Raw genomic sequence first — 26,394 nt, 5'->3', positions numbered from 1 at the left:
GAGTAACCACCTTTTGCAGCATTCGCAGAGTCAGTGAGGTTCTGGAAGGTACATCGACAGGGACGTGGAGCCATGTCGACTCCAGAGCCGTGACCAGCTAGGTTTCTCGGTTGAGGGTCCATGGTGCGAACAGCCTGGTCCACATGGTCCCACAGATTCCACATTGGGTTGAAATCCGGCGAGTTTTGTGGCCAGACCTTTTTTATATATGATGTCAAAGAATTCCCTGGTGACCTGTCAGTGATGTCACATTTGTGACATGAGACCAGTGACGATTTCTATCGAGGAAAAAAAAAACTGGTTGCTTAGTTGTCTAGCGTCTGTTTCAGTGTGTGGTGACACATTAAGGGGACAACGTTTCAAATCCCTGTTTAGCCAGCCAGATTTTCTGAGGTTTCCCCAGTATGCTTAAGGTAAATGCCGGGACGCTTTCTTTGAAAATTACACGTCCTATTTCCTTCTCCAGTCCGAGCCCGTGCTCCGCCTCCAGTGACCTTGTCGTCAACGAGGAGTTAAACATTAATCTTCCTTCCTTCGTAGTTAGTCCGTTAAGCCATCCGGATTCAGGTTTCCCATGGTCTCCCTAAATCTCTGAAGGCGAATGCAGAGTAGGATACGACTGATTTTCTTCCGCATCCTTGTCGAACTAAACTAGTGTTCCATCTGTAGTGACTTCTAAATCGACGCGACGTTTAATCCTAACCTTCTTTCTTCCACAATACGGCACGACTGTCTTTGAGAGACAACAGAGCTCATCGTCCAGGCATTGATGGCCCAAGGCATATGTAACAGCTGCCGTGTCATACTCTGCCTTGGGTAAATGGGTATATGGTTTGGAGGGGCATATGGTCAGCACACCGTTCTCCCGCCCGTTTTACAGACTTCCCAGACCGTCGAGTCGCTACTGCTTGGTCAGATAGCTCCTAAGTTGGCACCACGGGGCTGAATGCACCCCATGTCATTCCTCCTACCAAGGAAAAATGCTTGGCAGTGTCGGGAATCGAACGCTGGTGCCCCTTATGGCAGGCATCTACACTGACCACTCAGCTACCGAGGCGGATATTAGTACAAAAGCAAAATTAGTAAAAGCAGTTTCCATATTAACGTTGCAAGATAGTCAGTTACTCGGGACATGCACACTATCTGTATTTACTCGAGCCGTGATAGCTCTACCGTCGAGTGATCGATGACTGTGCTAGTGAAAAATAGGAACAACCTTTGTCTTCGAAATACTGATGTCACTATGCCCAAGGGGAGCTTACTGGCTGTCTGCGTTAAGTGGTTTAGTTTAAATCCTGAATTTCTCTGTTGCTTGGTTGGAGTGAGGGCATGTGAGGCACGGTTGATTCGTCCATCGGACGACAACGTTAAGCACTGTAGTCGCCGTGGTGTTGTTTGAAAGCAGTATAGTACTTGTCTGGACCAGGTTTCCATTTGTTATCAACTATACAGAGAGTCGCTTTGGACGCATCACTCTCAACACACGCTGTATGCGAGAAGGAAGAAATCCTTTCACATTCCAATTGAACAATCCCTCTCCAAGAACGCCGTACTACCAATTTTCTTTAGCAGGACGCTTTTCGGCGTCATACTGCCATCAGCAGGTGCACGTTTATTATTTGTGCATTACTTTGTGTGACTACATATAACGACCACGCTGTTTTTGTTGTTGTATGTGCCAGTGCGGTCAGGTAACGAAGTTCTGCCAAGAATTTTACGTATCCGTTAATATTTTTTTCTTTATATATTCACTGAAATAACCTGTTACTGACATGTGGAGTGAATAAGTAAATATACATTCAAATTTCTCTTACTGAGATCACAAAAAAACCACGAACTACGCTTACAGGTCTACAAAGCTATGTTTATACTAGAGTCAAAGATGATTACGCTGGTAAGATACTGAAGGTGAACGCAGATATTATCATTCTTGCATTACAAGACAACAACTGTTAACGCAGCCTGAATGTTTTTCCTAAGTGAAAATTCATGTAATTTTGTTAAACCAAGGCTCAGGAATCATACAAGTGTTCAGGTCGTTACTAAAACAAGCAATCAACTGTGGAATAGCTTATAAAGGAATTATTGCTTAAATTTTTACTCAGCAACTTAATTTTGCACTTTATGCTATTTATTTCGTATAAATCCATTTGATAACATTTGTCCACTCTGTGTAATATTTGTAAATACACTAAAGTAGACAATGATGCGTTGATTGAAGGGGCTAATCTAGGAAAATGTACTCTGCTACCAGTAAATCGCATGGCAGCAGTTGGTGAAAGATATTTTTAAAAAATTTGCTATGGTTTTCAGGGTAAAGTTACATTTATTAAAAATTTTGTAAGTAAATTTAAAATTAAGATATTATTTTGATGAAGGAGAGCTACTATAATACTGGGTAATGACTGATGAGGTCTGATTAATTATTGTATGAAATTAACTTGCTTCTTTGCGTATAGTTTCTTCCACTGTTACTCCATCCCATTTACATTCAGGGAAAATGTCTGGGGAATGATCCTGGATTAATTCTTGTGCGAATTATGTAACTCTTAAACTTACGATTGGCCTTAATTGTATGGAACCAGAGCTGCGAGAGGATGTTCCACTGAATTTTTCAGAGAAGTTTCCCTTTACTGCGTATCGATGGTTGATATTCGTCTGCCTATTGTCATCTTGCTCTTCAACGTAATGTAATTTTCGGGTTGTTGGTAGTAAAAACATGTTTTTGAATGTGCCGTTTTGAGCGGCATTCGCTAAGTCGTCGAGTAGTTAATTATATTTAGTGTTAGCGTGTCCCTGGATCCACATAACTATCACTACCTTCCAGCGAATTTCGTTTTCCGTGGTGGCTTTCACAGTGTCCATTGTCAGTGGATTAGCTGGTAAAGTGTAGGGCTTGGGTCGGGGAAGCACCTCGGCGGGATCGCTCAGGGGACTAGCCACCCTCTGTAATAAAAAAATCTGACAAAGGGGCTGCAGCTACTTGTCACCACCGATTTCGTCCAGATTTATGGCATGGGCTCCAGATGGCCAAGCGTTCAGAAAAAAAAATGCATTTTTGACGCGCGTGGGGCGAGACATGCGTCCTTAAAGTTAATGTAGTTGACGCCCCGAAAAGAGACAATCCGAGGGTCGTTGGAGCGAATCCTTGCGTAGACAGTTCCTTTTATTTTCATTTTTTATTTTACTTACCCACTGCAAATAAACCAGATCGCTGAATGTATTGTATTTCTTAATATTTTCATAAAAGACATACAAAGAAAAGGCAAATTAAAATTAGAGACAGCAAATAAATTTCCAAGAAGGGATTGTACTTACAGCGTGGACGTGGACCTGCAAATAAGTTTCAAGAAGGGATTATAATTAGAGTGTACAGGTATTCCATTAGTTTCATTTCGACCTTCGAGCAGCGTTACTCGTGATTTGCTACAAACTGTGCGATGAGAGAGAGATAACCTTAAACCAATTTTGTTTTTCTCTAGAAACTTTAAAACAGTTGTGTAATTGTAAAAATTCAGCGTTTGTAAGATATGCAAGATACCGAGAAAATTACTACTTCCCCTGTTGTACGATAAATATAACCCCAGGACAAGACGTAAGATAATTAAAAGGATCTAATTTTATACACGAACTTGTCGTGTACGGCTTATAATTATTTCCTGGAAATTTGTTTGCAGAGTCCTCGATGCTGCTGTAACTACAATCCTTTCTTGGAAAGTTATTTGTTATCCCGAATTTTCCTTTGTCTTTCCTTTTCATGACGTTTATTAAAATATTAGTATGAACAATATATTGAGCATTATTTCGGTTTATTTGCCGTGTAAATAATGTAAAAATTGGAAATAAAAACGTGTACGCATAGAGACTCGGTCCCATAATCTTGATATTACCGTTCTGTACTCTTCTGCTGCACCAACCGCTGCCTGGAAACTACGCTAACATAAATAGCTCATTCCTCGCCCGGCCCACGCCAAAAACCCATTTTTTTCCCTAAACGCTTGACAGTCTGGAGCTTCCACTTCCGTCAATTTCGTTTCTGACCAATCTCTGCATATACCATAAATTTGGACGAAGTCGTTGATGAAGTGTAGGCGCGGTCCTCTTATGAGGGAAGTTCCCGTCGTTATATTTTGAGAAGGCAACCTGCGACTTCCGCATAGAACAGATCTCCCCGCAGAAGAAATACGACGAAGAAACAGACAGGAAAAAAGGTTAGCCTATTGGTGCCGGCGCGATAGCTCAGCGTGTTCGGCCAGGTGACCGTCCATTCTCCGCAATAAAAAAAAAAAAATCTGAGTCGAGTTCTCATCGCTGGAATTTGTAAAATGTCTTGTGACATCCGCACAGAACTACAGAAGGAAAACGGCGAAAGAAAGGAGAGAAGGAAGAAAAGAAGAAGAAAAAAAACGAGAAGGCGCGTGCCTGGTAACCGAAAAGTCGCGGGAACGAATGTGGTACGGTCCACTTATTTTTCCAGTCTGCCTTTAATGTTGCCGTCACATTCCAGCGATGTGAAGATTCACCAGGAATGACACGTAGTTAGGATTTCACGTTAAACTATAGGTTTCCTTCTCCGGTAGGATTACTGGGGTAGGTTAGGACACGTAAGCCGCCTAAGTGGCTACCAATTGACTTGCGCTAACCAGGCCGTTGAGCCACAAGAAATTATTAATTACTAGCAAGCCGGCCGGCTTCGCACGGGTAACCTTACGTATCTTCGGCCAGACGACCTGCATGGCGTAGCGTATCTTGTTTGCGGGCCACTGCGTACAACTATGATTAAATTTCAGAGAAGAACCTTAAGTGATTGAATATCATCACGTTAACGTAACTTAACGTGATGTAAGCAGCGCGAGGCAGCAAATATGTTTGGAGGCATGAATGGTGTGTGTTCCATATTGAATGAGCATTTGGAGTGACATCTCTTGGCAATGATGGGAGCACATTCCTATGTAAGTAATCTGATTACGACTAGTGTAAATAGTATATGCGAATCATGAGTGTATGCGATTCAGCATTAATCGGAGGCTAGCTAAGGTAGCACAAATAAAAGACAAAATAAGAAAAACACGCATGTTGTACATGTTTAGTTCGTGTTACAGCATTGCTTTTGCGAGCCTTAGTACGCACTGTGATACATTGTTGAGGCTTATTGCCGTAGTTCTTTGTCGTAGACTCTCTATGGCTGACGTCTTCGCCGTGCCCCGCAAAGAATCGTGTCCTCATCTAGGTTCGATTCAAGGAAGCAGGAAGCTGAAAGTTCAGTCATCTGCTGCACTGCTGAAGGAATGCACTGTATGTAAACGAAGCAAAGTATTTTCGGTAAACGTTTTACTTGTAGCATAAAAAATAAAAAGGCGCATACTCTGGATTCGCATGTTTTTTTCGCTATGCAACTGTTCTCAAACGATTGCTGGGAAGCTGTTGGTCAAAAATATTTAAGTATCTCCAATTGTAAGTCTCACATCACAGCCTGATGATGAGGTGACAATCTTTTCGTTAGTGATCATACTTATTACGATACTGCCCGTTGTTCGAAGAATTAGCAGTCAATTAAGAGTGCGATTTGTGACCGCTAATCCGAGGGAAGCAGGAGCTGGCAGTCTGAGATTGTCGTCATATTTCGAAATGCAGCCGGCCGCGGTGGCCGTGCGATTCTGGCGCTGCAGTCCGGAACCGCGGGACTGCTACGGTCGCAGGTTCGAATCCTGCCTCGGGCATGGGTGTGTGTGATTTCCTTAGGTTAGTTAGGTTTAAGTAGTTCTAAGTTCTAGGGGACTTATGACGTAAGATGTTGAGTCCCATAGTGCTCAGAGCCATTTGAACCATTTTTTTCGAAATGCACATCTCCACATCATTAATAGGCGAACGTTAGGTTAAAAGGTAGCATGAAAAAAGTGATCCATCCGAGATTTGTTCCTACAATCTTTCGTTTTTTAGACACACACCGCTAGACCACCACAACAAATGCAAATTACAAGGTAGTACCTCCGAATTTGTACAGGGAAAACACGTAAAAATTTTCTTAAAAAAACTTTATTAGCGTTCTACATCTTTATTATTCATGTCTACATATTTATTTCTCAACATAGTCACCCTGGCGACGAACACATTTCTCCCAACGAGAAACCAGTTTGTTCATATCGTCGCTGTGGAGCTACAGCCTCACCTCTTCTTGCACCGCTTCTTCATTATCAAAGAATTTGGAAACTTGTGGTAAGATAATATGGGACCAAACTGCTGAGGTCATCGGTCCCTAAGCTGGCAAACTACTTAATGTAACTTAAACTAACTTACGTTTAGGACAACATACACACCCATGCCCGAGGGAGGAATCGAACCTCCGACGGGGGGAACCGCGCGGACCGTGACAAGGCGTCCTAGACTGCGCCGCTACCTCACGCGGCGTTATCAAAGTAAAGTCCTTGAAGATGTTATTTAAGTTTTGGAAACAGATCTCAATAAAATGTTCAAATGTGTGTGAAATTTTATGGGACTTAACTGCTAAGGTCATCAGTCCCTAAGCTTACACACTACTTAACCTAAATTATCCTAAGGACAAACACACACACACACACACACACACACACCCATGCCCGAGGGAGGACTCGAGCCTCCGCCGGGACCAGCCGCACAGTCCATGACTACAGCGGCGGAGACCGCTCGGCTAATCCCGCGCGGTATAGATCTCACGGCGCTCGTGTGTGGTCCAGCGCTACCATGCTGAAGGAGATGTTGCTCCATGTGTGGACGAACTCTTCGGATTCGAAACTTGATAACAGCACGCTGTTTCTTACGCACCGATATAGTTACGTTACACACCCCAATGTCACACACTGCAATTCGGAGCTCTCCACCGGCAGAGCGCTGCCAACACGTAGACATGAAGAATAAAGATGTAGAATGTTAATGACGTGTGTTTCATGTAAAAATATTTAAGCGTATTCACATAAAAAAATCGGAAGCTTTACTTATGGCGGCTGTTCGCTAAGTTGCAATGGCATCGTTTTCAAAAAAATGTTCCAATGCGTGTGAAATCTTACGGGACTTAACTGCTAAGGTCATTAGTCCCTAAACTTGCACACTACTTAACCTAAATTATCCTAAGGACAAACACACACACCCATGCCCGAGGGAGGACTCGAACCTCCGCCGGGACCAGCCGCACAGTCCATGACTGCAGCGCCCGAGACCGCTCGGCTACTTCCGCGCGGCCATCGTTTTCACAACTTATGTTTAATTCCATCATTGTTAATACAAGCGTTTATTAATTGTAAACAGAAACCTACCTAGTGAATCAATGTATCTATTACTGAAAGCGGGAGCAGAATCCCTGCAATATTTCCTGTTATTACCCTGCATATGCAGGCAGAAGCGAGCAGGCGGCTTCAGTTGATATACAGGGTGGTCAGAAAGAGTCTGAAAAGCTTCGAGAGGGTCGTTGCAGTGTAGGTTGTGTTGACAAATAACTGTTAAGATGAAGAAATTCGATACGCCGTTTCCGATTTCATTATCATTGACGTTAGCCAGTCAGTAAGACACCGAAACCGGGCAAGCGACTTTCATTTAATATGTCTCCCCTGTATGGGAATATACATTATGGATGTAGGAATACAGGTTGCAGACACATGGTTGACGACGAATGTAAGTTTGGGTCCGTCAGTGGAGCGTGTTCGGTTAGCTTAATTGTAAGGCGATTACTCGCGATAAGCGATTTTCATTTTCTTTGTTTCATTATACAGCTGATGGTTGGCCGTATTTGCAGCTGTGAGCACATCCATGTTAGCCAATCAGGTCGCTGAGCATGCAATTTCAAGCCCTGCGCACGCTAAAATGCGGTGATGCACAACCATCTACTGGACCGTGAGTTATAATTTGTTCAGATCCTCATTACCATTATAAATGCGCCTTTTTCGGATGTGATAAATTTAATATAGGTGAGCAAAAACTACGTTTGTTCGCTTCGAGGAAGCAGAACGAAGAACACAATTGCCGACGCGAGACAGGCTCCTTGAAGCTGCGACCTGATTGGCTAACTTCATTGCTAATTAAATGAGAAACGGCGCAACGTATTGATTTTTTTTTTTTTCGTAACAGTTATTTTCAGTACAACCTACGCTGCAGCACCGTTATAAGCTTTACAGCCTGTTTCTGACCACCCCGCATAGATAGATTATATCCGGTAAAGTTGCTTGTCGAGTGGGCTTGAAAAGAAACAGAAGCGGTTGCTGTGAGAGGAAGAAGCCGATGAAATGAGACGTGCCTCGGCTAACTTACGAGGCTTAGGAAATCAGCGAAAAGTTTACGTGGTACCTGCGCGCGAAAGAGAGGCTGATCGCCAGTTATGTGGCGGGTGACCTGCCAGAGTTGTTCTCGCGTAGGCTTCGCTTTCCGTCTGCGAGTTCTATCGGAAAAAAAAAGCCCCCGAAAGTATCGGTAGGGCTATAGTTTCCGCGCTGCTTTGGCGGGCGAGGTGGCGGCGCGCGAGATGGCTTCCTGTTGACCTGACCGGATGCGGGGCAGAATGAGGAAGCGAGAAACCGCCGGCGGCGGCGGCTATTGCCAGCACCTGCCGATCGCAGGGAAGGGAGCGACGCGGGTGTAAACGCAATTTCGAAACGAGCGCCTGCCGGAACGCGTGGGCGGCGAGGAAGTGACAACATCCGACGCCAAATGAAATTTGCGCCAGGCCGGCAGGTCGCGGGTTGCGGCTCGCGCCCTCTACCTGTTGACGCCGGATGAGAGCGCGACTCAGTTTTTCGAGGAAGCAGATATTTCTGCGGGAGACTTGCGTGCGACTAAAGCTTCCGATAAACGCCGTATTTCTTTATAATTTAGTTTTCAAAGAGTATGGAGGTCGAGGTGTAACGTATAGAAAGACCGAAGCCTTCCAAAAGATAATGTTCCACCAGTAATATGAAGTACTTTGGAGAAGTTGTAAAATGCACAAAATCGTGTTAACAAGACGAGCATATTGTAACTGTTTTCCCAAATAAGAGTATAACCAGCAAACTCCCGATTCTTTAAGAAATCGGACTCCCATATATAAAACAGCCGCAAACGTGTCAGCTCTACATCTACATCTATACTCCGCAAGCCACCTGACGGCGTGTGGCGGAGGGTACCTTGAGTACCTCTATCGGTTCTCCCTTCTATTTCAGCTCTGGTTACTTTATAGGTGAGTTAATGTGTTAACTACTTGACGTTAAGCATGTAAACCAGAAAAAGTATAGAGAATGTTGAAATTATGACTAAACTATGTTGTAAGTCGGTAAGTGCTCTAATTTGTAACACTGGATGAATATACTCTAGATTAATCTGCGCCCCATTTTAAGCAAAAGCTATTCTTCCAAACGCCAATTTTTATTACGTCACATTTCCTGAACTTCGTCTCACACAGGGATATAATTTTGATTTAATTTTCTCATGTTGAGAAATTAGAAGGAGTGATCTGTTTGTAGTAGCGGATAAAACAGAGCACTTCATGAAAAATTTTTGTCATAAATAAAATCTTTGCAGTTAAAAAGCTCCTTGTACACATGGCCATGTACATATACGTAGCGCTCACAGGTGACTGTTAATTCTTAAAAATCACGATACAGAGAGGATGGAGCAAATAAAAGTAGCCCGGACGAGTGGATACGATTGCACGTGAATGTATGCATATAACCACACCTCGTAACGCGCACACCACTTTACATCCGTCACGTGATCCACACCGTTTCAGTGTCACTGTGTCAGTGTGAGTGGAACAGCGCAAAAAGGACGATGGTACTAAGAGTGGAGCAGCGTTTGTTCGTTGTGGAAAGTTACGTCACAACAAAGTTGTGAAAACGGTGTGGTCAGTTGTTTCACGAGAACATTTTTTTTTGTGAAATCTTATGGGACTTAACTGCTAAGGTCATCAGTCCCTAAGCTTACACACTACTTAACCTAAATTATCCTAAGGACAAACACACACACCCATGCCCGAGGGAGGACTCGAACCTCAGCCGGGACCAGCCGCACAGTCCATGACTGCACGAGAAGTTTAATGATGTCAAAGTGCCTGCGAAGAGTACCATGTAACGTTTAGTCCGGAAATGGCGTCAGGCAGGGTCTATTTTGAACAAGTCAAAGAAAAAAAAACATTCTGAAACGTGTCTCCACACCAGAAAATGTGGATGCAGTTCACCAGAAAATGCTTCATAGTCGTACCATATCAACCCGACTCCTGTCGCAAGAGACCGTCGTATCACGTCGAATATTCCACCTGGACCTGCACTTGCATCCCTACCAAGATTCTTTCGTTCATGCATTAAAACCAGCAGATGTTCCTCAGCGCCTCCAGAAGCCTGGTTTCATCTGAGTGGTAATGTCAACTCACAGAATCATAGGTTCTTGTCAGCGGAGAATCCGCATAACTTCCAGGAAACACCATTGCATGATCAGAAGGTTGGGGTTTGGTGTGCAGGGTCTGCAGGACGCATTATTGACCCCATCTTCTTTCATCAAACGTTGACTTCGGCACGTTACATTGCCAACATCTTAAAACCATTTGTGGAAGCGTTAACGGAGGAGGAAAAGACCTACGAGCACTTCCAACAATATGAAACAACTGCCCATACAGCCGGTCGAACCTTCGAGCAGGTTTCCACAATCTTCACTCCTGACACAGTTGTTAGCAGAGGTATGTGTGGTCGTGGCCCTAGCTGTCCATTCAGGTCAACTGATCTGCCAATGTGTGATTACTTTTTGTGGGGAGCCCTCAAGTCTATAAAGTGTATCGAGCAACCGTCGTAGTCTTCAAGAACTGCAGCAGAACATTTAAGATGAGATTGCAGAAATTGCAGCAGTCCAGCAGTCAAAAGCCTGAATAACCATCTATTCCATCGCGAACCGCTGCGAAACGTGCAGGAAGAGAGTGAGTGAGTTTCTGAGAGGTACCGACAGTGATGCGGAGCAGTGAAAACTTCAGTGGCTTGATTAGCTGCGCTAGGTTTCTCGGTTGACGGTCCATAGCGAGACCAGCCCGATCGAGTTAGTCCCACAACTTCTCGACTGGGCTTAAATACTGGTAGTTTGGTGGCCAAAACAATCAGCATGGGTGCATGAGCCAGGCGCCTGCTAAGGAAGACCGTATGCAGCAACGTTCGCTGAACGGTCGTTGAGGAGACGGGGTTGGTATCCCATCTGGGTGGTCAGTTGCACGTCTGTTCACCCGGACACTCTACGCAGCTTTTACCCGTCATCTGCGGTGCGTGGTGCATAACAGTTATTGATTGCTCCATTTTGCCATGCGTAGTATACTCTAACAGTTTACAAACTTATCCGTTTTGGAAATGCTTGTACCCTTGTTCCGAAATTCAAAGATCCTGCCCTTTTGAACATCAGGTAAATCGCTCCATTTCCGCATTACAACAACGACTGCACTGCTCTCTTTCCCTCCCCCGATACGCTTTATATAGCCGCCACAGTTCGTACTGCAACCTGCCATATTGTGTGCGATTATTGCACGTCGACGTCGAATACAGGCGGTGGTCATATTAAAGTGAGTGAGCCGTGTATAAAACATTTATATCTCAGCCGGCCGCGGTGGCCGAGTGGTTCTAGGTGCTTCAGTCCGGAACCGCGCGACTGCTACGGTCGTAGGTTCGAATCCTGCCTCGGGCATGGATGTGTGTGATGTCCTTAGGTTAGTTAGGTTTAGGTAGTTCTAAGTTCTAGGGGACTGATGACCTCAGAAGTTAATTCGCATAGCGCTCAGAGCGATTTGAACCATTTATATCTCATCATATGTTTTCTCAAATACGTATGTACGTTGACTCTATGAACTGTTCGGGATCTGGTCTGATGAAAGAGAGGGGTACAGAAATTAATCTCGTCAGGTTAAGCAAGCGAATTAATTCATTATCTATTTCAGCTGTTTGTCGGATGTCCATGATGTCCACGTGTACTGAACATTATGTGTTTCCGGATTCATCCGTTGCGTATTGCGTTCAGTAAATCCAGTGATTACTAAACCACCGTAAATATTACTACTCCATACTTTTTAAAAAGAAAATCATAATTTATAGTTTTTGCACTTGTTAATTATAATTATAAGGTCTCCGGTTTTACGTCACATACAAAATAAATACATTACACCCTACACTGACGATACCAGATTAACGGGAACCGTGAATTGGTACCAACTGTAATCGCAAATCGAAGGTTTAGTAATCTAAGGTTAAGATTCCCATTAATATGGGGACATTAGGAGAGGGTAGGTGGAATGTATAGATAATTTGAGAAGGATGGGATCGTAACTGACATGGTCCTGTAGAAAGAGTGATTCAGGGAAATTTTATGAAATATTGGAGGACCTGCATCTTCATAGACAAAGAGTGATAATAATCCTATTATTTCTGAATACTTTTCCAGTATCATAAGGACTGCGTCATTTCTTTATTTCCTGTGGATTTAGTTATTTACGCGAAAAATAGTGTCGCTTATCGGTATATGAAGAGCAGTGTTTTTCGCCAAGTGCTGTTTTTGGATAGCGTGTGAACGCCAAGATACTAGGAACACCCTCACTTCCTCCCCACTCCCCTCCTCGGTTTTGGATTACTTTCGCGTACTAGGCTGCCGGAACATTTGCTGCTTGCTTGATGCTGAGGACTTAGAGCGTCTTAATAATGGAACACTTGCTCGAAAACACGATGCGAAGCAAACAGCGACGAGGAACGCGATGGCTGGTTAGGAACTGGCTGTTGATATTCAGCAGTTGTGTGCGCGGAGGGCTGTAATCGTGAGTGCCGGAGAAACACTCGGCTTCGTCAATTTTCGGCTGTGTTTGCCGAGGCGGCGCGGCGCCTCTGTTTATTGTTGTTGTATTTGCCGGGCGTGCTGGAGCCGGCCTCGCGGCGCCTCGCGTGCTGTGGTGTGCTGTGTGGTTTGCCGCGCCGCCGTATGCGCTCGCAGGACGGTTCTCTGCACTTGCGCGGCGGATAGGAAGTCCTATCTAGTCCAGCGCGAAGAAAATCTGGCCCGGTGGCACGGTATCAGATGATGACCTACACGTCATCCTTCTAAGGAATGGAAATGGAAATGAAGTCCCATGCTTCTTTACAGAGCGTAGGGGAACGATGCGGGAGACCCGCACCGCCTTACTAGGCAAGGTCCTAATGGAGGTGGTTTGCCGTTGCCTTCCTCCGACCGTAATGGGGATGAATGATGATGATGAGGACGACACAACAACACCCAGTCATCTCGAGGCAGGAAAAATCCCTGACCCCGCCGGGAATCGAACCCGGGACCCCGTGCTCGGGAAGCGAGAACGCTACCGCGAGACCACGAGGGCGGACTTCTAAGGAATAGTCCTCTTAAATAATACGGGATGTTGTAGGTGCAATGGTAAATTTAGCATATTTTTATACAGGGTGAACATTAATAAAACCTACAAACTGGCCGGGCGGTGTGATCGAGCGGTTCTAGGCGCTTCAGTCTGGAACCGCGCGACCGCTACGTCGCACGTTCGAATCCTGCCTCGGGCATGGATGTGTGTGATGTCCTTAGGTTAGTTAGGTTTAAGTAGTTATAACTTCTAGGGGACTAATGACCTCAGATGTTAAGTCCCATAGTGCTCAGAGCCATTTTTGAACCTACAAACTGCAGCTGCGGATTTCTGACTAGAAATTAAGGAAAAAAGGTCCAATGAACATATGTTCGGAAATGCATCTTTGCCGCTGTAAATGACACTGAAGAATGACATTCCCTCTGACCACGTGCCGTGTGTTCCTTGTGTGCTCCACGCTGCGTGATTGACGCAGCGTATTGTGAGACGCAGAATGGTCCGATATTATTGTCGGAACAAGCCAAGGTGGAGTTTGTGTACAGTCATGGAGATGGAAACAGTCGAGAGGCAGCACCGCTATACCAAAACAAGTACCCTCACAGACACCAACCACATCACACAACATTTCAGGCCCTTTTCGGGCGTTTGTGTGGTCATGGGTCCTTTCAGGTAGACGAACATGCACAGAGGCGCCCCATTTTGCGTACACCATATCTGGAGGACCGAATTCAACAGGATATTGAGACGAACCCTGTGTGTGTGTGTGTGTTTGAGGTTTACTGGCGCTAAACAGCGTGGTCATCAGCGCCCAAAGAGACGAACCCTAGTACAAGCTTCAGGCAATTGGCTCGCCCAGCATGGTGTAAGCCTAAGTACGATTATGGTTCAAATGGCTCTGAGCGCTATGGGACTTAGCATCTGAGGTCATCAGTCCCCTAGAACTGAGAACTACTTAAACCTAACTAACCTAAGGACATCACACACATCCATGCCCGAGGCAAGATTCGAACCTGCGACCGTAGAGGTCGCGCGGTTCCAGACTGAAGCGCCTCGAAGTGCTCGGTCACGCAGGCCGGCAGTACGATTATGTGTATCTTTCATAACACTGCATCCCATGGAGGACACCTGGAACATCTGTTGTGCTGTGCGTGCGATGCAGGTCTGTACTGTATTCCGGGACGTTTTGTTATTGTTACAAAAATGGTTCAAATGGCTCTGAGCACTATGGGGCTCAACATCTTAGGTCATAAGTCCCCTAGAACTTAGAAGTACTTAATCCTAACTAACCTAAGGACATCACACACACCCATGCCCGAGGCGGGATTCGAACCTGCGACCGTAGCAGTCCCGCGGTTCCGGACTGCAGCGCCAGAACCGCTAGACCACTGCGGCCGGCTCTTATTGTTACACACACACACACACACACACACACACACACCGTCAATTTCCGGACACATGTTCATGGGACCTTTTCACCTCCACTTCCAATCAGGAATTTGTCCCTTCAGATTGTGGGTTTTACTAATTGTTCACCCTGTTTATACAATTGCAGCTGAGTACTCGTCGTCACCCAGATATATATTTCAATCTTCTGTTACTCAATCTCCTCCTCCTTTCTCTGTCTGTATTACGACGGTACTGGGCACTAGGCACTGTAGATTGAGCCCCCACGTGCTATGGCACGAAAAAATATACATATCTCTTACACTCAACACTCAGCTTAATTGAGCGGCCCAGAGATGTGGCTGGTCTCAATGTTTGGCTACGTTTTTCGTCATAGGATGCCAACTCACACCTGTCGTAAACTCAGTTTTCAAGCTGAAATAAAATATGAAAAAACAATGCAGGTAAGTATTGCGGTGAAATTTAAAAATATTGAGTCACTCATGTCGATTTATAATATGAACAAGTGGTTTATTTCTATCTTTCCACGAATAGTCTTCATTATATTGACTAAACACTTAAAATGCAGTCTGGGGGGGGGGGGGGGGGAGCCGGCCGAAGTGGCCGTGTGGTTAAAGGCGCTGCAGTCTGGAACCGCAAGACCGCTACGGTCGCAGGTTCGAATCCTGCCTCGGGCATGGATGTTTGTGATGTCCTTAGGTTAGTTAGGTTTAACTAGTTCTAAGTTCTAGGGGACTAATGACCTCAGCAGTTGAGTCTCATAGTGCTCAGAGCCATTTGAACCATTTGAACTCTGGGGGGGGGGGGCTTTTACGTATGGGCGGCCGTTAATAACTGATGCGACTTCACTATAAAATTCCTATGTCGCCATCGCGGCACTCGACAGTCTTCACAGTTCACAAAATACACTTTAGTGTGCTGCCCTAAAGCACTATATTGCGCTAAACTTGATGGTTTTCTACCGTCACTACTTACAACTTGTCCCCGATCGTGGCTGCCATCCCAGTACTACCCCTAGATGGGCGACACGTCCGGCACTTAGCGTCGCTCAAACCCCATTGTCCCAAAGATGGCCGCCCTATACAGCCTCGAAACGACTGCCTAATTTAAAACAATGTTTGACAAAAAAATTACGATTATTCTCAAACTAAGCACAAAACACCAATGATACATTGAAAATTATGGGAATTTTCCGGGCAACAACAATTTCAAGTCCAGTTATTCGTATCTGCCACCGTTTTTTCACAAATAACGTTTTTATGGCGTGATTTTGCTTTTCCCGGATTTTTGATACTAAATACATATAAACAAATAAAAATACATACTTAATTACTCACCTACCTCCTTAAACTTTAGTATGTTGCCGCTAGTTTCGTCTCTTTAAATTTATTTATTTATTACCAGAAACACAGTTTCTCTCACTCGAATCCCATATTCCTATCTCTCATTCAAAAAATGGTACAATTGTGCTAAATCGACTATGATTGCTCGATGAAGCTCTCCTAGCCACATCCGTAGACTCTTTGTTTATATCAATCTGCCAAAGCATTGCCGAGATATTAGCTTTTGAACTTTAATAAATTTACAATTTTCAAGACAACAATAACTTTTAAACTATTATATATTTTTGTGGCGCGTCTAGATAATTTAGCTTTACGTATATTTCTGTTCATGAGTACCAACTCGCATCTCCGTGTCACTCTTAGTTTTGTTTTCATCAATTTTTCTTTGGAATATAAATTCCTCCAAGCGCGTAAACACGGTCGTACGCGCCCCTGCCTAGATCCCGCTCTGGTTTTTCCAAGGCCACATAACGCTAGCCGCTCGCCACGGCCCCGTACCAACCGCCAGTCACGTGCTCTGCGGCGGGAAACTGCCGCTCTACTCTCCCCCCACAGCTTGTATGCTCACAGTCCATCTCCTCCTTGCCCCCCTCTATCCATCTCCTCCTCACCCTTCTCATTCCACTTTATTACTCCACCCCAATAAGACCTTCTGGACCCCACCCCCACATAATTTCTTTCCAGATAGTAAGCAGTGCCGGTCGGTGTGGCCGAGCGGTTCTAGGCGCTTCAGTCTGCATCCGCGCGACCGCTACGTTCGCAGGTTCGAATCCTGCCTCGGGCATGGATGTGTATGACGTCCTTAGGTTAGTTAGGTTTAAGTAGTTCTTAGTTCTAGGGGACTGATGACCTCAGAAGTTAAGTCCCAAGTGCTCAGAGCCATTTTAACCATTTTAGTAAGGAGTAGTATACCAAGACTGGTCGAAATCGATCCAGGAGTTTAGGAAGAGCTTTACACCCACGACTCTACCCGCATACGCATTTGTCGTATAGTGGGTGATTCAGTTGCCCCTACCTATGGGTTTAATGCAACCCTCGAATATGCGCAAACTATTAATCCTACAGAAAAATGTACAGGACCCCTTTGTAGGAAATTTAATATAGTTAAATTTTGTACTGGGGTAAGTTTCGTTGGAGGCCACAGTTTTCGAGTTATTAAAGGAAAACGCGTTTCAAGGTGATTTTTGTACGTTTTTCTTAAATAATTCGAAAATTAAGGCCTCTAACGAAAACGAATCGTAGTAAAATTTAGCTACATCAACATTTCTACAAAAATGTCTTTTTCATTTTTATCTGTACAACTAATAGTGGGCACGTAGCAAGTGAAAGAATATAAAAAATCTGACACATGGTTTTTGAAGGCGTTGCGGGTTGCACAAAACCCATAGGTAGGGGCAGCTGAATCACCCTGCACATTTAACATACTTCACACATATCTGGCGAATTTCGCCCTGTACTTTCGTTTTCACGCAGCTCAATGTTTCTGATGGTGCATCCCCTAATTGTGTGTGGTACAATGGTGTAATTTTACAGGTACTTTCAGTGTTATATATGGATACTGTCCACGAAATCTATTGCAAATGTAATTAATAGTAAAGAAGTACTAAATCAAAACGTCATGCAGGATGCGGCAGTTTTCATACATCTCAGTGTTTCTGACTTCGTATCGCCTGAACTATATGTCGTTAGATATATTCTGTGGTATTTGTGAATACTATCTGCGAAATGTATGGCGAATACAATTAGAAGTAAGGAACCAATAAATTAAAACGTCATGCCTGATGCGGTGGTTTTACTGCATAAACTTTTTTCTTGCATCATCGTGTTAGTCCATCTCCTCTTTCCTCCTCTCTCTGTCCATCTCCTCCTTCCCCTCTCCAGTAGTTTGGGAGGAGATGTGGAATATACATACATACGTACATACATATATATATTTACTTTATACTTATCGATTTCAGAGTAGATACGTTATTGGAGTTGTTTTTCTTATTTCAGTGTACATTCCCACCTCTGCAAACATCCGAAACGATTTTTTTTATTTTAATTATCACCTCGAAAATTTAAGTTATATAATTTTTTTGTTTGTTTCTTTGAATGTACACGTCTGTAAGTCTGTATAAAATATATCGCATTTGTCTTGAACACCCAAAATAACTTTATGTCCAGACGAATATAATAAAAATATGTCAGTCAAATGTTGTTTCCCTGCCAGGGGACATTAACCAGCAAGATTGCCTTCCTTGTAACTTTGTTCGTTTCGAAGATATGAACATCAGAATGTCTTTTTTAAAGTGGAAGTGGATTATTGAATAAAAATATAGGGTGCTATTTAAAAAAGACGTACTCCTGTTCATATCCCCGTAATGAACAAGGATACGAAGAACGTAGTAATGCTGGTTAATAATGTCGCCCCGGTAACTAAACATCATTTGTTTCTGTGATATTAAGCTTTCCCGTCGAATAGAATGTTTGTGCTGTTTTCGGGTGTCCAGTCGCGTAACACGATATTTCGACAGCGTACCTTGCCCTCGTTTTCAGGTGATACCTGTAGAATCAGTGTCTTCGCCACATCCCGCGTCCTTTATATTGTGATCGCTCCCAACGCCTTCCTGCCGCGTCGGATGGATTGGTGGGGAGACGGGATCTTCGAAGGCTGGGTGCGAAAATCTGCCAGTCAGTGCTTCTGTAGAGCCCGTCGGGCGCGAAAGTGGTCTGTCTTGACACTCCAGTTTATGCGTACTTCATTGAGTCTTCCGTAGCCATGCAACGCTCTGCAACAGCAGATTTTGTTAGTTGATTAATTTCGGTATGTCTTCTGTGTTCCTTGCATCTTTCTTCGAATGTCCACACAGTCTGCCCGATTTATGCCTTGGTGCATATCCATAGAACACGGTAAACGCCCGGTTTAACGAAACCCAAGTCGTCTTTCACCGTACCTAATTGTGAACGCGTTTTCCGAGGTGAGATAATGTTCTGCCGATTTTGTTCGATACTTTGCCAGCGTACGGCAGATATGCCATTGTCTTATCCTCCTCGTCGTGTTCTATTTGCTGAGTCTGTATCTTCCTCCTGAAAGCACGTCGGATGTGTCTCCCGCCGTACCCACTGTTCTTGAATACGTCCTTACGTGGTTGAGCCTCCTAGCTAAGCTTTTTTCGTCCGATATTGCACATGCCCTGTGTACCAGTGTAAATAGGGCACACTCACTCTGTGAAGGATATTCGCAGCTGGCGTCGAGGAGGTACAAATCAGTGTGGGTGGCTTCCCTGTACGCACTGCGTCCCATAGTGCCGTCCGGTTTGCGTTTGATTAAGACGTCCACAAAGGGGAGTTCGCCATTTATTTCCACCTCCGTGGTGAATTTAATACTGGCGTGCAGAGTTTGATGTTGGAGGATCTCCTGAAGTTTTTCACTCGCATATGGCCACACCACAAATGCATTGAAACGTACATGCTTTTTCAGATGTTTCCAGAGAAATCGTCCATAAAAAAGTTTGCCACAACTGGTGACAGAGTGCGTTACATGTCGACGCCATTCGTTTGTTCATAATAGTCGCCATTGCAGAAAGAAAGTTGATGTTAGGACAAATTCGAAGAGATTAGTCGTTGTCGGGTTTAATTTCTGCCTGATCAACTTGAGGGAATCAATAACCGACACTCTGCTGAAGAGTGAGACCGCATCAAAGCTCATTATAAGGTCCTGGTGACGAAGTCGTAGTTCTTGCAGCCGTTTAACGAAATGTACGATGTTGCTGATTTGGTACTGACATTTACCGACGTAGGGGATTGGATCAAATGGCTCTGAGCACTATGGGACTTAACAGCTGAGGTCATCAGTCCCCTAGAACTTAGAACTACTTAAACCTAACCAACCTAAGGACATCATACACATCCATGCCCGAGGCAGGATTCGAACTGCGACCGTAGTGGTCGTGCGTTTCCAGACTGAAGCGCCTAGAACCGTTCGGCCACCACGGCCGGCCGTAGGGGATTAATGCTGATGTATTGCTAGGTGGTATGTAGGTGCGCTTATGTTGCTCACAACTGGACGTAGAGGAACATCTTGTTTGTGAACGTTTTGTAAGCTGCAGATCCTTGGTGGTGCAGCAGCTCGTGGTCAAAGATTCTTGACGATTTCTTTCGGCAGGGACTGGCGTAGAAGCTCATTGGTCTTCTTTTCCACTCGATTGTTCGAGTCTCCCTTCAATTCTCTGCATGCTGGATCCTCGAGTAGGTTGTCCATTTCGCGATTGTACTCTCACAGCAGAAACATTACCGTGGCATTTCCTTTGTCCACAAGTAGAGTGACTATTTCAGGATCGTGCTGTGGTTCTCGAATGGCAGCTCTTTCCGCTTTCGTGAGGTTCGTCCCCCGTGGAACAGCACCAGTGAGGACTTTTCTCGTAGTATCTCTTCCGCATCATCACTGGGGAGGGTGAAAATTACTTGTTCTATACCACTGATGAAATCTGCAACAGGTACAGCAGTCGTTGTTGGTGCGATCTCCCTCTTCCCCCTCCTTCCAAGTCTCCCCCACCCCCTCACTCCCATTATGATCGCCGGCCATGGTGGCCGAGCGGTTCTAGGCGCTACAGTCTGGATCCGCGAGACCGCTACGGTCGCAGGTTCGAATCCTGCCTCGGGCATGGATGTGTGTGATGTCCTTAGGTTAGTTAGGTTTAAGTAGTTCTAAGTTCTAGGGGACTGATGACCTCAGAAGTTAAGTCCCATAGTGTTCAGAGCCATTTGAACCATTATGATCTACCCAACTTCAACACTCAGTCAAATATTCATTCATGCTTCTTATGCTGTTTCCCTCCTCCAGTCTTCCCTCCTACAGCCCCCCCCCCCCCCCGTATCCACATCCCCATCACTTATACCTTCTTTCAATAGAAGGCTGCCTGCTTATCCATTCCACTAATTGACCTCTACATTTGGGCCACTCCTCCCCCTCCAATCCTCTCTCCCCCTTCAATCCCCTCTCCTCTTCCACCCACCGTCTTCACCTTCTTCCCTCTCTTAATCTTACGCGATCTTCACATAATAATATCTACGTCTATTTCTTTTCCTCCATTTCGACCCTATGCCACCCAGCTTCCCTCCCCACTCCCGTTTTATTATTCGTGTTGTTATATTAAATACTTTTTTATTTTATTAATGGCACTTAGTATATCCTTAAGTGCGATTCACTGGCTTCTGTACTTTATTTCGTCTGTTCCTTCGGTTTCTTCACGCTTCATAACGTACGTTCGCTTTATATTAAATCTGATGTGTCCACGTAAATGCAAAGATGAAGATCCACAATGCTGCCTCTAAAGGTAATGACTTACGGACAGATGGCACCTAACACTTGTAAGCTTATATCTGTGATACTTCTATATTCACTATATCTTCTAGAGTCTACATTCTTTGACGTCATTTTAATAGTTACATCTTATAGGAATATGCTATTCTTGTTTACCTACATTAGATGTAACGTGTTAGTGGTCTAAGAAATAACTGAATATATCGTAATTTTATATCAGCGTACATCTAGTATATTTTTTAAAATATCAGTTTTTTACTGTATGTCCTACTATTTGCACGTTTCAGCTTTCAGCATTGTACTCGATAATGGCATAAAAGCATAAATCAAGATAGTACAGAAGATAAATACATTAATACACAGTCAAACGGTGGTTTATTCTCTGAAAAAATATTTGATCACTATGGCTCAGCGCCACCGAAAGCTTTTTTAATCATCAGTTACAGTTATTACTAGATCTGTTTATTTATTTGTCAGTTAGGTTTTTCGAAAGCTTGGTCGTCGTCACAAATTTATATACTTATATGTACATGAGCATCGTTATGCGAAACTCAGCAATTCTAAGGCGTTTCTAACTGTAAAATTCCCCTCGGAGGAGCCGCATCCCCTCTTCTTGAGGCAGAAACGACACCCGCTCCCGACTAACGGATCCGAATGAAATCCGGCTTATCCGCCGATCTATAAAACTGGGAATTTTACTCACCTGCTTATCCTATGGGGCGCACTCAATAGGAGAGCGGATGCCACTCGGCGCGCTCGTTCGCGCCTGGGAAATCGGCTTCTCTAACCAAATCCTGCCGGAGATGTGGCAGATAATTCAGTTGTCAGCTGTCAGCCGCTCGCACAAGACCCGTCTGTACAGATATTGATCTTTAGGTGGGCGTCGCTGAATGGCACAGACAGATATCTCGATGGTGTTGTAAACTGTTGCTCTAAGCTTCAAATTATTTTTGATGTACTCTGGTCTAAACGGCTACAGCGACGTCAGATACATGTAAATTTGATCGCGAAAAGGAGTAAGTGTTTCTGTATTTGCTTATTGTTTTTTCGTCGCTCCAGTTTGGAGGACTGATGTTCTTTTAGATGACTGCGGTAACTAAGCGGTTTTCCGTGTGAATATATACATATGCATTGCTATACATGTAGTAATTAAAGGCTCTTCCCTCTAATGACTGGACGCACAAGTTTAAATGTGGCCAAATTTGCTTTAATAAAAGAGACCTCACAACATGCAACGAGTCTTTATGAAAGTGCAAAGAAATAATTGGAGCGATTAAGACACGTATTAAACGGGGTAGCAGTTTTAGCCATACAGTTCTCTAGAATGAAACAGAAAGGGAAAATAATATGGATAATATTTTTCCATCATCGTTCACCACGCCAATTTTTATGTAAAATTAAAGCAAAATAAAGGGTAAAAGACAAGAAACGGATACAATTCTTCAAAGCTTTCCTCCATGGTCGATCTTTGTCAGTTACGTTAATAGGATAGCATTAGATCAAGCGGTCTCAACTCGGACACTTGAGGTAGAAAAACGTTGCATCTGTAGAATTTCACTGCAAATGGTAGGGAGATACAGGTGTGTCATTCCTGATTAGGAGAGTGTACGACATATCGTGATTTGAATTCAAAACCTTGTTAGCTTATTGAGCGAGGCTGCTGTAGGACTTGGAACGACGTGCCCGTTTCGTGCTTTTATTGCGCTTGTCCTCCCGTCGCCGTTATCGGAAACAAGCGGTGACTTTACAGTAAACAAGTGCACTTCTGGCTAAGGAAAACGCATCGCATAGTGAATGATTTCTGGACAGTTGTGCATATACTATCAAGTGGTCCAGTGTTTCCTCGTGAAATTTCACGATTAAAAAATGGTTCAAATGGCTCTGAGCGCCATGGGACTTAACTTCTGAGGTCATCAGTCCCCTAGAACTTAGAACTAATGAAATCTAACTAACCTAAGGACATCACATACATCGATGCCCGAGGCAGGATTCGAAACTGCGACCGTAGCAGTCGCACGGTTCCACACTGTAGCACCTAGAACCGCTCGGCCACCCCGGCCGGCTCACGATAAAAACTCACGATAAGCCGACGGATGTGCCCTCACACCCAGGTGCAATAACGTTGTAGTCGACTAATAGGTTCTGTAACTGCACATGATTTCATCCTCTCCCTTTGCTTACATAATGCTCCATTAAACTATTCCGCACAAATATTTATCACTCTGATAGGTTCTGTAACTGCACATGATTTCATCCTCTCCCTTTGCTTACATAATGCTCCATTAAACTATTCCGCACAAGTATTTATCACTCTGATAGGTTCTGTAACTGCACATGATTTCATCCTCTCCCTTTTCTTACATAATGCTCCATTAAACTATTCCGCACAAGTATTTATCACTCTGATATCCCTCGTGCAGCTACAGATCTAATACGTTTGCCAGATATAGGAGGAAGGAGACAGCAAACCACCTCGAGTGCTACGTTTCTATTAGAGCTTCAAGGTGTACTTTACCTTGTCATTACGTCCATTTCTTCATCACTGTAATTCTCTGGTGTCTCAATGTGTGCCTACCCGGGTTGGAAAAGTCATATCTGTAAAGACAGACACGAACAGGAACAAACCCTTTGTTACTGCAGGATGAAAAACGACGTTTTTGGAACTTGTAATCTTTGTTTTCTATCCTTCTCTTACTATATTGACCTATCCTCGAGAGCATTGTTATTGTTCACTTTTCTCCATTATTTTTCCCTGTTATTCAAATGGTTCAAATGGCTCTAAGCACTATGTGACTTAACATCTGAGGTCATCAGTCCCCTAGACTTAGAACTACTTAAACCCAACTAACCTAAAGACATCACACACATTCATGCCCGAGACAGAATTCGAACCTGCGACCGTTGCAGCAGCGCGGTTCCGGACTGTAGTGCCTAGAACCGCTCGGCCACAGCGGCCGGCCCCTATTATTAACTGACTTAATGATGTATCATACTTACTCCTCAAAATGCTGCTTCTCCGTGTGAATGCAACCGAGATCAATGCATACGAGAATTTGCCAAACATTTTCGGTCCTTGCTAGAATGTATTAACCAATATCACAGACATAGTTAATGTTTTCAGCTAACTCCACGTTCACGTTTGTTGTAGTGTGCCAAACACGTGATGACTTATACCAAGCAATCGCGAACATTCAAGCTGCCTCTGTCAGAGGTCTTGAGATTCCTCTCCTCCACGATAACTTTGCTTACTAAAGATTTGCCTCCTCTTGTTAATGTTAACAGTTCGTTCACATCGAAAACAATTAATATAGTTCACTCTTTATTGCAACGGAGACGAATTCTTTCAAATCTTACGTTAAGTTAGCAGAATCCGAACTACATCGATAAAATTAGATTAACCTGAGCATAAGCACGCTCAGTGTAGTTTACTGTTAATGAAACGTGCACTGTGCGAGTTCGCGCTGTGATTGCATTCCGAAGCAGCTCAGTCCAAATTACGGGCTGAGTTTCGTAATTTAAGTATGTGACTCCTTCCATGAATCACAAGATAGAAGCGCCCAGATGAAGGCTTCAGCAAGTACGGTATCCATTACTTCTTATATATACTAAGACGGGAATGGGCAACGCGCCGCGAGTAATGAGTATAATGGGTGGGGGCACTACGAATGTAGTGCGGGACAATACGTTGAGAATGTGGGTTTCGCGGGAGGCGTGCCAGAGATAAATCCCCGCAGTCGCGCTATCCTCTGTGTCCTCGGTGGCTCAGATGGATAGAGCGTCTGCCATGTAAGCAGGAGATCCCGGGTTCGAGTCCCGGTCGGGGCACACATTTTCATCTGTCCCCGTTGACGTATGTCAACGCCTGTAAGCAGCTAAGGGTGTTCATTTCATTGTAATCTATTACTTCTCTCCCACTTGTCGGTAGTAATTCCATTATTAACCACCTCGCACTCGATGCAATGCTAAACTGGAATATGACAGATCAGAAAAAAATCCCTCCTGTATAACAGAGTGACCATCTGCCTCTCGCAGATGTCATCTATGCGCAATAACTTCAAAGACAAAAAGATGACCCTGCTTCTTTCGTATACTATAGCCTAATGACAAAAGCCATTCTGGTCGTCTTTGCGCTATAGTAGAACCCTACATTCCTACCCCTGGGTTCTGACCCGGTGTGGCCGTGAGGTTCCCCTAAATCACACCAAGTACACGCTTTCATGGTTCCTCAATCAAGTAACGGAACGCTCACACACTGGTTAAGCACTATATTCGTATTCGAGACGAGGGTATTCGGATCTCCGTCCGGATAACGTGATGATGGCTTCCACCTAAGCCACTTCCGGCGCGTGCCGGAATGATTTCCCCGACGACGGTCGTTTCCTTCTCATCGTCCACTTGCAGCTAAGCTAAAACTCTGCATGTGAAGAAACGCACACTAACAAGAAGTTAAAACGTTGGGAAGACGAGACATTTGCTTCACCTGTACGTGTGGCTCTCCGGGACGTGTGGTTGTGACAGATCGTGAAAGCAGCGGAGCGCGTGGTATTAGCATGACACGGCTTAGCGAACTACAAATAGCTGCGACTGTAGTGGCGGCGGTCGATACGCGCACAGTTATTAGCACCCACGCCGCTCGCTTCCCGCCACTCCAGCAGTCCGCTAGCTGTATCCACACCAATGGGAAATCGCCCCAGCTTAACGACCGCGCTAGTTAGCTACTATTTGCTACAGCTCACGAGTTAGCTACCGTTGTTAACTTTTCTGCGCTGTCTGTTATTTCAGAAAACGTCCCTTTGTGAGGTTTCCTTGTTGTTAACAGTCGTGTAAACAAACAACATAAATTACAGATTTTAAACACTGAACTCTTTTTGCCTATACGTTTGCAACGCATCACGGCCTGTGAATGTGTAATAAAACATAGGAGAACTTCCATTTCTCCTAGAAAACTGGAATTTAATGTTCACCTTTCTCGACTCATAAATGTTGAAATGGGCCAAATTTTAATTTATTTCCGCTGTATGTGAGGT

The 26,394-nt window shown here is 44.3% G+C and overlaps 1 protein-coding gene and 1 non-coding gene across 2 annotated transcripts in view; both read left to right on the top strand.

Moving 5' to 3' along the window:
- The window catches only part of LOC126184378 (plexin-B), a 981,143-nt gene that overhangs the window by 412,882 nt on the left and 541,867 nt on the right, over positions 1–26,394 (top strand). The gene's annotated exons all lie outside the window — the stretch shown is intronic.
- On the top strand, positions 25,119–25,192 carry Trnat-ugu (transfer RNA threonine (anticodon UGU)). The gene has a single exon. It is a non-coding gene; the product is annotated as a tRNA-Thr (tRNA).

This window comes from Schistocerca cancellata, chromosome 4 (assembly GCF_023864275.1).
Source record: "Schistocerca cancellata isolate TAMUIC-IGC-003103 chromosome 4, iqSchCanc2.1, whole genome shotgun sequence".
Classification (NCBI taxonomy): Eukaryota; Metazoa; Arthropoda; class Insecta; order Orthoptera; family Acrididae; genus Schistocerca; species Schistocerca cancellata.
The sequence above is the reverse complement of the archived record's forward strand: the minus strand, read 5'-3'. Positions and strand labels throughout refer to the sequence as shown.